This window comes from Lagenorhynchus albirostris, chromosome 14, assembly GCF_949774975.1.
Source record: "Lagenorhynchus albirostris chromosome 14, mLagAlb1.1, whole genome shotgun sequence".
In the NCBI taxonomy this organism is placed as follows: domain Eukaryota; kingdom Metazoa; phylum Chordata; class Mammalia; order Artiodactyla; family Delphinidae; genus Lagenorhynchus; species Lagenorhynchus albirostris.
This window is the reverse complement of record NC_083108.1, coordinates 70645239-70660145: the sequence shown is the minus strand read 5'-3', so window position 1 is coordinate 70660145 and position 14907 is coordinate 70645239. Positions and strand designations below refer to the sequence as shown.

Genomic DNA, 14907 nt, shown 5'->3' with positions numbered 1-14907 from the left:
ACCCATGTTATGTTTTCCCTTATAATGGCTCTCAATCCTAAAGGCATTTTGAGGTCTGTGTTTTAAGAAAGCGTTAGCTGCTGTTTTGAAATGCGGACTGAATTGATGAGTCCATGCAATGACATCGGTCCTTTCCAGTCCTTCTCCTATGCTGTGAAATTCCTAATTTTCCTGCAAGGTCTTTTAGAAGGGACTGATACTGATGTTGCAAACTGGTTTCTAAAAAGCAGGGATTCCTTCCTAGAGAGGAGGCTTCTGCAAAGTCTTGTTGTTTATGAAGTGTGTGAATGAGAGGGCTGTGCATCGTTGCTGAAACCTCTTGCCTTCTGAATGAACGGCTTTTGTAACAGCTAGCTAGAGTGAGACTCACTGTCGGCTCTCCTTGGGAACTCAGGAATACCCTGCTTAGAGGATTGGAATTTTTCAGGGATGCCAAATTTGCTCTGAAAATCTTGGGGGAATACAATCAAGCGTGGCAAGTATAGGGAGCTTGTAAAGGGGCTTCCAAATGTCTCCTACCACAAGCTGATGGTGATTTGTTAAGCAAATTCCAAGAGTATGAGATGGGGCATTAAAAAGAACATTAATGGGGGTTTTGTTTTAATTTTTAGAAGTACTAGCCATTTGGATGGTAAAACTAGACACCATTTGGAATTGTTGGAAAGGATACATTGTTGTTAGTATGTGTGTATTTTCTTGACTTAAATGTTTTTTTTCTGTCTAAGCCACTGAGGAATTCTCCCAAGTGACTTTTAGCGTGACTGATACAGCTCTCTGAAGCTATAAGTACTGAAGGGTATTGTAGTGTCTGCTTCTCAATCAGTATAAAATTAATTTTCATTAATATTTTTAATTAATTAAATTTTTACTTTTAAGCTTTTATTAATTGATCCTCAAATAGCATATCTTATGTAACACAGCATTATTTCACAAATGCTAAAGGACACTCAGTTATAATATCCAAAGCTGATGTATGAATACATAAAAATGTACATATCTGAGTGCAGATATCTCAAGGAAAACATACCACGTTCGTTGAAAATAAATATCATGTTTAATATTATCATACTATCTATGATAATAATATCCTATTATCTCTAAATAAAAATAATTCAGAAACTAAAATATGAAATTTGGTGCTCAGAATAAGAATACGTATTGGAACTGCAGTTTTACTGGGATAAATTTTCAAATGCTGTCAGAGCATGTGAACTTTGCAAATTACTCAAAGATTCATGTATATTTAATCTAATATATAGACATGACACTAGAATGACAATTCCTTCCTTAATTTAAAAAAGTAAAATTAATAAGAATTTTTTACTTCAGCTTTAAATTAATTTAGTTTTTATACTAATATATAATATAATGTACTAATATAATATATAGATAGGGAAAATAAAGTTCAAAAAGAAGCACAAAAATAAAAGTAAGTCTCTCTCTTCCCAAACCCCAGTGGTAAGTTTCTTGATTATTTTTCTGATTTTTATACACATAAATACATATAATATCTATTAGAGAGGCCAAATTGTGTGCTGGTTAAGAGCACTGACTCTTGAGAAGACAGACTTGGCTTCAAATCCTGACTGTGCCACCTCCTGGCTGTGTGACTTCGAGCAAGTGACTTAATCTTTCTGAGACTCAGTTTCCTTAGCCATAAAATGGGAATCATAATAGTACTTGATTCAGAGGGTTATGGGGAAGATCAAATGAGATAATGTGTGCTAATGCCTGGCAGATACAAAGAAGTCACACATATTAACTATTATTATTATGACATCTGAAAAAGAATTTATAAAAACAAAATCTATAGACTCCTTATGCTGGACTCCCCCAAAATGTAATCTGCAAACCCCAAAGTACATTTGAATGATGTCAAAATTAGCCCTGAAATATGTTAACCTCCATTTATAAAAAAGAATAGACGAAAAGGAGCAGCAATGTGAATCTGAGTGGGTTACACATCACGACATAGGTGTTTTTTAAACCACACCCTATATATATTATTCACAGATTGCTGGCAACAGACTGCCTGAGAGCAATATGGATTTTTAAAAAATCAGAGTGCCTTGTAGAGGGTGGGCAAGAGTGGACCTTGGAACAGGCTCAGTCCCACAGGAGGCCAAGTGTTAATAGATTACAAGCTGCTAAGTAGTTAACAGGGTCAGGGGAGGGGGAAGAGGGATGAGGGTGTCTAAGAAGTAGTCCTTTCCTGCTGTTAGAGGCACCTTCACACAGCTCTAGGATGGGTCATTTGAGACCACAAACAACCTCTGCCTTTCACCTGCTGTCCACTCAGGCACAGCACCATGGACAGGAGATTCAGAAAGCTGAGATTTTATATCTAGTTCTGCCTTACTGTGAGATCTTATGCAAGTCAGATTTTCCTGGGTCTCTCCTTTCTAGGATGATTTCTTGAAAGCAAGTTATACAGACTACATTGATTGATTGATTGATTGACTCATTCATTCATTCAGTGATTTTCCTGGGTACCATCCTAGGTCAAGGGATTCTACAACCAAATAAGATACATGGTCTTTGCCCTCAAGGAGCTCACAGTCTAGAGCTTCAATGTCCAATACAGTAGCCACTAGCCAGATGTGGCTATTTAAATTTAAATTATGTAATTAGTATGTGAAATAATTTTCATATATAATACACAATATAAAATTTGACTTATAAGTAAAGTAGGTGGTGTTTGAAAAATCCGTTCCTTAGTTGCCTTAGCCACATTTCAAGTGCTCAGTAGCTACATGTGGCCAGTGGCTGCTGTAGTTGCATCGTGACAGCATGGGTCCAAAGCATTTCCGGAACTGCAGAAGGTTCTGTTGGACGGCACTGGTTCGATGGGAGAAGCGGATGTAGAACACACAATTGCACAATAATTATGAGAATTGTTTTAAGGGCTACAAAGGACAAGTGCATGATGCAACAAGAGTAGTTCTAGATAGCGGAGGGGAGAATCAGAGAAGACTTCCTGGAGGAAGTGACCTTGGAGCTGAACCCCCAGACATGTGTAGGCGTCAGCCAGAAAAAGAGCTAGGATGGAGCATTTCAAATAGAGGGAATTGTGTGTGGGAAAAGCTCGAAATCAGGCCAGTGGAGCTTCACGAGCAAGTGGCGTGAGGGAAGGATGCAGAGGATGGCAGGGACCCGGCCACACAGGGCCCTGGAGTGAGGACAAGAAATTGGAACTTCATCCTGTGTTTGCTCAATCCACTCTCCCTCCTTTCTTACCAACCCCGTCTTTCAAGACTGAGCTTAAGTCCATCACCTCCATGAATCTCCTGGGCTTCAGCAGCAGCAGGGGTAAAAGTGTGGACTCTTGAGTCAGGCAGATCTGGGTTCAAACCCTGGCTCTGCCACTTAGCATCTGGGTGGCCTTGGACTAACGACTTCATCTCCCCAAGGTTGGGTGCTCATCGGTAAAGTTGGGATAATGGCGGTATCTGCATGGCAGGGCTGTTGTGAGAATGAGGGACGTCACCACTGGGAAGCTCCCAGTACAGTGGCTGGCTCTACGTAAGGGCTCAACCAGTGGTGCTGGTGTTTTTTGTCTTCCTGACTCTGGACTTGTTTCCCTTATCCTCCAGCTTATTCAGGTAGCAGAGTACCTAGAAGCCATGGTCTCCTTTTCAGAATACTAAGGAATGTCCTAATGCTAGCTCATGGAAGCACATGTCCAAACTTGAACTCCTGATCTCTCCTGCACTCTGCTCCTCTTTCAGCCTCACCCATACCAGTTGATGTAACTCTGTCCATCCCATTTGGAGTCAATTTTGACCCCTCTTTCCCTCTCATATTTCACTTCAATCCATCGGGAGATTCTACTGGTCCTGCCTTTGAGCTACATCTAAACTCCTACCACTTCTCTCCACCTCTACTGCTAGTCCTTGGTTCAAGCCTCCATCACCTCTCACCTGGGTTGATTCCAGTGGTCATCTTTCTGGTCCTCCTGTTCCTGCCCTTGTCTCCCTACAGCCCATTCTCAACATAGCACCAGAGGGATTCTTTAAAAGTCAGGTCACATCCCTCCTCTGTTCAAAACCCTCCAGGGCTCTTCTCCTCTCCCACCCCCTCATGCAGCCATCCTGTCTCCTTGTTTTGCCTCAAACACACCATGTAGGCTTCTGCCCCAGGACCCACTGTTCTCTCTACCTAGAAAGCTCTTCTGCAGAGTATCTGCTTCACCTTTGTCAAGTCTCAAATGCCACCATCTCACCAAAGCCTACCCTGACCACCTCCTTAAAATTTGCAGCCCTCTCTCACAGGCATTAGGATGGCAACTACCAAAAATAAATAAAAATAACAGGTGTTGGTGAGGATGTGGGGAAGTTGGAATTCTTAGACACTGACTGTTGGCGAGAGTCACAAATGGTGCAGCCTCCATGGAGAACAGTAGGGTGGTTCCTTAAAAAATTAAAAATAGAATTACCATATGACCCAGCAATTCCACTTCTGGGTATATACCCACAAAAGAATTGAAAGCAGAGTACTGAGGAGATATCTGTACAGCCAATGTCATAGCAGCATTATTTGCAATAGCCAAAAGATGGAAGCAGCCCAAGTGTCCCTTCATGGATGAGTGGATAAACAAATGTGGTCTGTCCATACGGTGGAATATTGTTTAGTCTGAAAAAGGAGGGAAATGCTGACATGTGCTACAACATGGATAAACCTTGAGGACATTATGCTAAGTGAAATAAGCCAGACACCGAAGGACAGCTGGTGTATGATTCCACTATATGAGGTTCCTAAAGTAATCAAATTCATGGAGACATAAAGTTGAATGGCAGTTACCAGAGGCTGGCGAAGTGGAGTAGGGGGATCTGCGTAGTGGGTACAGAGTTTCAGTTTTACAAGAGGAAAAGAGTTCTGTGGATGGACAGTGGTAATTGTTGTGCAACATTGTGAATATAGTTCATACCACTGAACTGTACTCTTTAAAAACATGGTTAAAATGATAAATTTTATCTTATGTGTATTTTACCATAATTGAAAAAAACTGCAGCCCGTTTCCCCCATCTTCCAGACCGTGTTCAGCTTTTTCTTTTTTTATAGCACTTATCACCTACTAACGTACCATGTAATTTGCTTACTTATTGTTTAGTGTCTGTCTTTACTTACTAGTGTGAAAGCTTCACGGCGTGTGTGAAAACACACGGCGGGGGTCTAATGTATCCCAAGAAGGTGGGGCATTGCCTAGATTCCATCTGATACTGGAGTTCAGTATAGACCAGGCCAAAGGATTAAATAAAAACTGTATGAGGGCTTCCCTGGTGGCGCAGTGGTTGAGAGTCCGCCTGCCGATGGAGGCGACGCGGGTTCGTGCCCCGGTCCGGGAGGATCCCACATGCCGCGGAGTGGCTGGGCCCGTGAGCCATGGCCACTGAGCCTGTGTGTCCGGAGCCTGTGCTCTGCAACGGGAGAGGCCACAACAGTGAGAGGCCCGCGTACCGCAAAAACAACAACAACAACAAAAACTGTATGAATGAAAAAATCAGAAAAATCTGTCCATCAGCTTAATCATTCTCCTTAACAGTGGGGGCCACCATTATTAAGTTTTAGCAGCTAAAGCACTGAGTCCCCATGGAAAGATCACACATAACCTTGTTTCATCCTATTTGCCGTTCTGCTTCCCCATCCCCTTCCATTAAATCAGGGAGGTTGAGAGAATGCAGTTTGACTTACTGATTACATGACTACGTTCTTGAAACTGTCCCAGGCAAGTTCTTTGTGCCCATAAGGATTCATTCTTGGTTCTAGGGAAGGAACTGGAAGCAGGTTTTGTTTCCTCTAAATGAGGAGACTGCTGCACAGAGACAGGACCAGAGTAGGCGGCTAAGGCACACGTGGGGCTTCATGTTGGCTCCCATCCCCCTGAGGCTCACTGGGGCAAAAGGAAAGGATTCCTGGCCAAGGAGGAGAGATGGGAGTTTCATTGTCACCCACCTCAGGCAAAAAGTAGTGAGTTATTGTAATAGCCTAGGAATCCTCAAGGTTAACCCACCACAGGCTTTTAAAAACTCAAGCTCCCTACAGCTCAGTAACAAAAAACCAAACAACCCAATCCAAAAATGGGCAGAAGACCTAAACAGACATTCCTCCAAAGAAGACATACAGAGGGCCAATAGGCACATGAAAAGATGCTCAGCATTGCTAATTAGTAGAGAAATGCAAATCAAAACTACGATGAGGGGACTTCCCTGGCAGTCCAGTGGTTAAGACTCCGAGCTTCCAATACAGGGGGCGTGGGTTCGATCCCTGGTCGGGGAACTAAGATCCCACATGCTGAACAGCAAAATAAATAAATAAATGAAAATAAAGATAATACTAAGTTTCTTAAAGCAAAACAAAACAAAAAAACTACAGTGAGGTATTCACACGGTCAGAATGGCCATCATCAAAAAGTCTACAAATAACAAATGCTGGAGAGGGTGTGGAGAAAAGGGAAACCCTCCTACATTGTTGGTAGGACTATACATTGGTGCAGCCACTCTGGAGAACAGTATGGAGGTTCCTTAAAAAACTAAAAATAGAGTTACCCTATGATCCTGCCATCCCACTCCTGGGCATATACACAGAGAAAACCATAATTCGAAAAGATACATGCACCCCAATGTTCATAGCAGCACTATTTACAATAGCCAAGACATGGAAATAACTTAAGTGTCCATCGATAGATGACTGGATAAAGAAGATGTGGTGTATATATACAAATTGGAATATTACTCGGGCATTAAAAAGGAATGAAATAATGCCATTTGCAGCAACGTGGATGGACCTAGAGATTATCATACTAAGCAAAGTAAGTCAGAAGGAGAAAGACAAATACCATATGATATCACTTAGATGTGGAATCTAAAATATGATAGAAATGAACTTATTTGCAAAACAAAAACAGACTCAGAGACATAGAAAACAAACTTACGGTTACCAAAGGGGAAAGGGAGTGGGGGAGGCATAAATTAGGAGTTTGGCATTAGCAGATACACACTACTGTATATGAAATAGATAAACAAGGTCCTACTGTATAGCACAGGGAACTATATTCAATGTCCTGTAATGAACCATAATGGAAAAAATATGAAAAAGAATATGTTTATATATGTATAACTGAATCACTTTGCTGTACACCAGAAACTAACACAACATTGTAAATCAACTATACTTCAATTTAAAAAAAGAAAAAAAACAACTTTCAGGCTCAAAGCTGCTCACACCCCATCATTTCAAACACATGCCAGCCAGCTTCACCTCTAGGGAATATGTGTTTCAGTGACTTAAGTGGAACAGTCTGGAGGCCAAAGAAAGAAAATCTCCTTGCAAAGAGGCCATTGCTTAGGTGGTCTTAGGCCTTAGAGAGGGTTGTTCAAGGGCCTACTGACCCTGACAGTGGCTTTACAGTCCAGCCAAGCTCTTCTCTGGGCTGTCTAAAAGAATAACAGATCTGAATGTGAATCATTATGTGATCTTGGGCAATTCATTTAACTTCCCTGAGACATAAGAGGGTGCCTGGGCCACCTTCAAGGGCATTTTTGGCTTTTCAAAAAAATATTTATTTATTTTATTTTATTTTGGCTGTGCTTGGTCTTAGTTGCAGCACACGGGATCTTCGTTGAGGCATGCGGACTTCTTAGTTGTGGCATGCATGCAGGATCTAGTGCCCCCACCAGGGATCAAACCCAGGCCCCCTGCCTTGGGAGCGTGGAGTCTTACCCACTGGACCACCAGGGAAGTCCCCATTTTTGGCTTTAAAAGACTGTGATCCTAAGCTCTCTAGGTGGACGTGCCTGGTACCATCTGGCTTATGGTGATTATTCTGGTGTCATTATTAAGAGCATCTCTTTCTTAAACGTGGGGTTTGTAACCTCAACACTATTCACATTTTAGACCAGATGACACTTTGTCACGAGGGGCTGTCCTAGACATTATAGGCTGTTTAGCAGCATCCCTGGCCTCTACCCACAGGATGTCACAACCACCAACTGCCCCTCCAAGTTGTGACAATCAAAACTGTCTCCAGACATTGCCGGTGTCTCCTGGGAGACTGAATGGCTACCCCGTTGAAAACCACTGCTTGTTGAATGAAGGAGTGGATAAATAAGTTGCAAAGACAAACTGCCTGGAAAGTTGTCCCCCAGGCTTTCAGTTCCCCCAGTTAGAAGTTACCCATCCCCCCACTGAGGCCACATCACAGAATGATTAAGTGTGTGGCCTCTCTGCTCAAGTAGACCTGGATTTGAATTCTGACTTTCCTGCTGACTTGGAAGGTAACCTTGGGCAAGTTACTTTTCTTCTCCGGGCCTCAGTTTCATCATCTGTAAAGTGGGGATAGTAATAGCGTCCACCTCACAGGGCATAAGGCTCATAAAATACTTAGTGGAGCTCCCAGCACGTGCAGGCTTAACAAATTTTAACTATTATTTATTTGTGTTCATTGCCTTTTGTCTAGAATATAAGCTATTGGTCCATTATCCAGGGACCAAGCTCAATGCTATTCAGGTCAATGGGGGGTGACAGGAAAATACAAAAAAAAGAAATCCACAGAGAACGATATTTTCCATTAATTATAGACTTCCAGACATTCAGGAACGGAAAGGACCTTAAAAGTCATCACTCCAACCCCTTATACCTCGTATTCTCAATTCCACGCAAGAGGGGATCCAAGTGGTGGCTTCTAAACATCTGTGGCCACCATCAACATCTCATTAAAATTCAGATTCATGGGCCCTGCTCTGCAGAGATGCAAAAGCTTTAGGTCTGGAGAATGGCCAGGAATCGGCATTGTAATTGGTTCCCTAGGGGGTACTCTTGTCCTCAGAGGAGCATCTGCTGCTGGTTAAGATCATGGGTTCTGGAGCTACTCAGGCCAGGAACCTGGGATACTATATATACTCTAGGGGACTTGGACCAGAGCCTCAGTTTACTTGTCTATAAACTGGGGATATTAATAACCCTCCCTCCTAGGGTTGCTGAAGAGATTATATAAGATATACATATGCTAGGGACTTCCCTGGCGGTCCAGTGGTTATGACTCCATGCTTCCAATGGAGGTGGTGTGGGTTCGATCCCTGGTCGGGGAACTGAGGTCTCATATGCCATGCAGCGGCAGCCAAAAAATAAACAACAACAATGTGACTAAACCAACCAAGAGGACTAAATATAATGCCACAAAAACTCAAAAAAAAAAAGATACATATGCTATCTATACATTTACTGTATATAATTATATAGAGCATGTAGGCTTGCCCTTGGCATGCTGAGTGCTATGTATTAAACATCATTACTCCTGAGTCCATACACGTGGACACCTGCCTTTCCTAGACCTTCCATGAAGGGGAGCCCACTACCATCTAAAGCAGCCTTTTTCATCTCTGGACTTCTCTACCTGAGAAGCCTCCTTATATTTTGTTGAAATCTGTTTCCCTCTTTATATCCAGCAGTTCAAGCTCTATCCTCAGGGTCCAACTTGCACAAGCACCTTCTTTCACATGCCAAAAGTTCACATATTGGAAGACAGAGGTTCAGCCCCTGAGAAGACTCTAACCAAATCAGGCAGATCAGCGAGTCCCCAGGCCTTATCCTGAAGGAGACAAAGCAAGTCCATTTGTCAGTGACCCTGGCAGTTTCTCTGCTCCAGGCCCACAGCATCTAACCCCATTTGTCAGTAGGTTTCAGATTCCAAAGAAGTCCCAGTGTGATGTAGCTGAGTACCTGGGACGGAGCTAAGGGGCGCTGGTCATCAGTTTTGTTTTGTTTTGTTTTGTTTTTTTGCGGTACGCGGGCCTCTCACTGTTGTGGCCTCTCCCGTTGCGGAGCACAGGCTCCGGACGCGCAGGCTCAGCGGCCATGGCTCACGGGCCCAGCAGCTCCGCGGCATGTGGGATCTTCCCGGACCGGGGCACGAACCCGCGTCCCCTGCATCGGCAGGCGGACTCTCAACCACTGCGCCACCAGGGAAGCCCTGGTCATCAGTTTTGTTGACTGAGTTCCCCAAACCTGAGGACACTTGTTCTAACTCGGCCCTTTGCTGTTTAGCTTTGCAGATGGGCCTCCCTGTGTGGCTGTTTTCCTCTACTGATTGGAAGAGTGGGGGGGTCAGGGTGGGGAGGTGAATAATAAAAGCTTCAGCACCCCACTGCCCACCCACCCTGCTGTACCCCCTGGTCCGAGCCACCATCACTTCTCACTCAGCTGACCACACAGTCTCCCTGCTTTCTCTCCCCATCTTTGTGTGTTAATCAGGCTTTTTATTTTCTATGTTCTGATGTTTTGACATCTTAGGGCCTCAAAGGTCCTGGAGGGCACTCCCCTCCCAGGGTTAATTAGTAAATAACTCACCTGCCAGTGTACTTTTCATGTGCAAACCAAGCAATCCAGACCCATTAATCCACCTGCCCTAATCACGCCACAGCCAAATCCCAGACAACTGGAGACAGTCCCTACGCTCAGAGCCTGGAGAAATTACTCAGACGAGCCAGTCCTCAGCCTGGTGACCCTGCGTCACCTTTTCCTTCCTATGGAAACCACAATAAAGACTCTTTCCCACATTTTCCCCTCACTCTTGCCTCGTTATTGACCCTGGTGCTTTCCCATTTGGCTTCCCAGGTGTGGTGTACCCCCTCTTCTTGGAATCTGTGAGTATAACAGAGTCTAATCTTTTCAAAGGCAGTTGTCTCCTGATCTGTTTGCCTTGCCACACCTAAATAATAATAAAACCTGTATTTTAGGGACTTCCCTGGCAGTGCAGTGGTTAAGACTGTGCCCTTCCAATTCAGGGGGCACGGGTTCGATCACTGGTCAGGGAACTAAGATCCCACATACTGCGGGGCCAATAAATAAATAAAAGTGTGACACACAAAAACATTTTTTAAAACCTATATTTTAGAACAGTCTCCCCAATCTATTCCTCTTCTTGTAGAAAAATGTGCCTGAACGATCTTCCCTAAATCAACTCTGATCATCTTCCACTGTGTCACCCCTACTTGAAACCTTTCAGTGGCATCCCATTGGTCTTAGGATAGCATGAAAAATCCTCCCTGTGGTCTCCAGAGCGCTCTATAATTCAGCCTGTTTCTCTGACCTCTACTCCTCGGTCCTACCTCTGGGCCTTTGCACTGGCTGTTCTCTCTCCTCCTCCCCTGTCTGTGTGGGACTCTCCTGGTTCTCAGACCTCAGGGAAGTCTAACCTGACTACTCTTCCCTCCAATCATTCTCTATCCTGACTACTCTTCCCTCCAATCATTCTCTATTCCCTGTTTCCCTCTCAAGATTCATTGATTTGCAGATGTATAATGATTTCTTGTTACTAGTACATTAACCATCTTCCCAGCTAGGGCATCCCAGCTAGGGCATTCCCAGCTGGGACTTCCAGAGGGCAGGTGTATTTTATCTCCTATTGTATCCCAGCCTTCAGCCCATAGACAGCACTCAATAAACTTATTAAAATACTGAAGAATGATGGGGCCAGACTCTTTGAGATATTCTGTTAACTCCTTTAGTCTCCATGGCAACCCCGTGAGATAGGAATTACCATTTCCCTTCTCCCAGCAGGAAACTGAGACCCAGAGAAGTAAAGTAACCTAACCTCATAGCTACTGAATGGGGTGGGCAGGAGATTCACACCCAAATCAGTCTGTCTGCAGAGTGGGGCTCTTCTTTCTATGACAATCCCCCTCTCTTCAGACAGTAAATGCTACCCTGTAATAGTCACACTTAGGTACAAGCTTCCTTTTCAGTCTGATAGATTCACGAACTCAGGGAATAAGTATCCAGAAGCTGAGATGAAAAGAAATCAAGCCTTTACCCTAATCAAGTCTCAGACCCTAACTGAAGGTACGGAGGTGAATTACATCATGGTACAAGCGAGGTCTTTGGGTTGACAGCCATTTCCTCAAGCTCTTATCTTCTTTCAATAGCAAAATTATGTAAAACAATGTTCCCTGCTATTTTGGTAAATGATATGCTATATATACACAACAAATGCCAAGAAATTAGCCAGCTTGTTTGGAAGCCCTCCTATATTTAACATATGCCACTGCTATTTTCTTTTTCTGTCTTATTACTTTTTTTTTTCCCTTGGGAAATCTTGGCTCCTGTAGCTGATAACTGCTTTCAGGAACCCAGCCGATTCAAAATGTAGTCTGGCTTTCGGACTATAATTTCATGTCAGAGGTCTCTCTTTACATTCGTCTTAAAACAAGTTGTAATAAATAAAGGGCCCTGGCTTCTAGTGAATTGCCAGAGAAGGAAGGTGAACACATCCTGGTTTAAAACTCCAGGGAGCTAAGCCATTTTCTCAAAGTCGAATTTCACAAAGGTCAGTGTACTCCACGCTCAAGGCAGAAAGGTGACTTGAACCAAGCTGGGTTGGAGGAAAGCCAATATTGACACCGTGCCCCTCAGTTTCCCGTTCATCAATCTCAGTTAATCTTCACGGCCGTCCTGCAAGCCTGTCCTCATCCCATTTCACAGCCGAACGAGTCTGTAACATGCTTAGCTGATGTTACAAGACCAACAAGAGCTCTGTGAATAGTTGCTATTGTGATTTATATTGATTATTTAACTAATAGATGTGCAGGTTAAAAAATTTACATGTTGCAGCGGGATCCAAAATGAAAAGTTAAAAAAAAAAATTTCTTTTCCTTAAAACTCCCCATTCCCATCCAATCCTCCTTCCCAGAAGCAACCAGTCTTAGGCTTCTTAAGTATCCTTCCAGAATGTTCGACCGTAGAAGCAAAAATATTCTTGAGCCCACTTGAACATGCACACAGATTCACTAGGGACCTGGTTAAAATGCAGATGCTGATTCAGTAGATCTGGGTCAGGGCCCGAGACTCAGCATTTCTACCACGTCCCTAGGGGAGGCTGGGGCCTCTGGTTCGAGACCACACTTAAGTCTTAGTACCGAGGACCTAGATCACGGGACCACAGTCTAGCACATTTCATAAGGAGCCCCAGCGGGAATTCCCTGGTGGTCCAGTGATGAGGACTCAGCACTCTCACTGCCGGAAGCCTAGGTTTGATACCCGGCTGAGGAACTAAGATCCCGCAAGCTGCATGGTGCAGCCCCCCCCCCAAAAAAAAATGAGCCCCAGCAATCTTTTCCTGTTGGTTCTTGCAACCAACGTGTGTGTGTGTTTATTGCGTTAAAATATACATAATAAAATTTACCATTTCAACAATTTAAATTGTACAGTTAGCGGTATGAATTACGTTCACAATGTTGTGTTACCTTTCCCGCCATCCATCTCCAGAATTTTCTTATCTTTTGCAACTGAAACTCTGTACCCATTAACCGCTAACTCCCCATTCCCCTCCGCACCACCCCCCATCACCTGGTGACCACTGTTGTACTTTCTCTCTCTGTGAATTTGACTATTCTAGGCCCTCTCAGATAGGTGGACTCGTACAATAATTGTCCTTTCGTGCTGGGCTTATTTCACTTAGCACTATGTCTTCAAAGTACATCCATGTTGTAGCACGGGTCAGAATTTCCATCCTTTTTAAGACTGAGTAATATTCCATTGTATGGATAGACCACACTTTGTTTCTCCATTCATCCACTGATGACCACTTACGTTGTTTCCACCTTCGGCTAATGTGGTACAGATCAATATAAATAATTTTTTTTTAACATTTTCTTTAGTGGATGTGCCATCGTCTATCTAATTACTCCTTTCCTGAAGATTGTTTCCGGTTTGGTATCACCGCAGCAAAGCTCCAAGGAGTGTGCTAGCACCAGATGAGACTACAGCAGAGTGGCTGGGAGCAGGGACACTGAAATCCAATGGCTTTGCCAAAGCCTAGACACTTACTGTGTGACCTTGGGCGAGCTCCCAGCCCCTCTGTGCTTGAGTGTCCTCATCTGTAAAAAGGGGACAATGAAAGTGGGAATAAATAAGATAATCGAGGCACAGTGCAAACACTAGACTTGACACGCGCAAGCCAGCAATCCATATCTGCCGTTATTTGTAGGGTAAATCGTTGCCTACTGTGCCCGTCCCCACAATGAACTGCCTGCAGAACACATTCTGGGTGGGAGCTCAAAGCACTGAAAAATTTGAAAGATAATGCAGATTACCTTCCCAAAAGGTTGCAGTGGTCGCTATTAGTCACAGAAGGAAGCACAGAGCCTTGGACGGTCCTGGAGGAGAGGATGTGATGAGAGGGAGAGTGTCAGGCCACATAGCTATCTCCTTCTGTGACGTTACCTGCAGAGTCAAAGGCGAGCCATGCGCCTTCCCCTCACCCCTGAAAAGCCATTGATAATGCCCATAAATGTTCATTTCCTTACTGCGCTTAATAATTCTCTACATTTCTATCTTCTACAAATACCTTGGGGGACTGTTTATGTTTTTGATTTGGGAGGTTGCTTCCTGGGGACAGGGTGTCCTACTCCTTTGTTGTTCCCTCCCTGGAACCCACTTCGCACCACCCCTTGGTGGCTTGCAGAGTTGAAATGTCACCCCCCGCCCCCACTAGCCTCTCACTGCATCAGGTTCGTTTTATTTGCAGCTTTTCTCACAATGTGCAGGAATATCTATGTAGTAATATATACATCCACATGTATTATATTTAAATACATATTTATATTTACAAATATATTTAGAAACATTAATTTATGTATTGATCTATAAATGTATAAAATAATGTATATATATATAAATTTATAACTATATACAAATATATATTTATATACGTATGTAATTATTTACATATAAAAATTAAAAATACGTGTGGATATATACATAAAATTTTTTATTGAGGTATCGTTGATGTACAATATTATGTTGGTTTCAGGTGTACAGCATAGTGATTCACAACTTTTAAAGGTTAGACTCCATTTATATTATTATAAAATATTGGCTGTATTCCCTGTGCTGTATAATATATCCTTGTTG

General features: G+C 43.2%; 1 protein-coding gene across 1 annotated transcript in view; it reads left to right on the top strand.

The window, feature by feature from the left end:
- SVOP (SV2 related protein) overlaps positions 1–14907 on the top strand; it is an 83482-nt gene that overhangs the window by 413 nt on the left and 68162 nt on the right. The window lies entirely within an intron of this gene.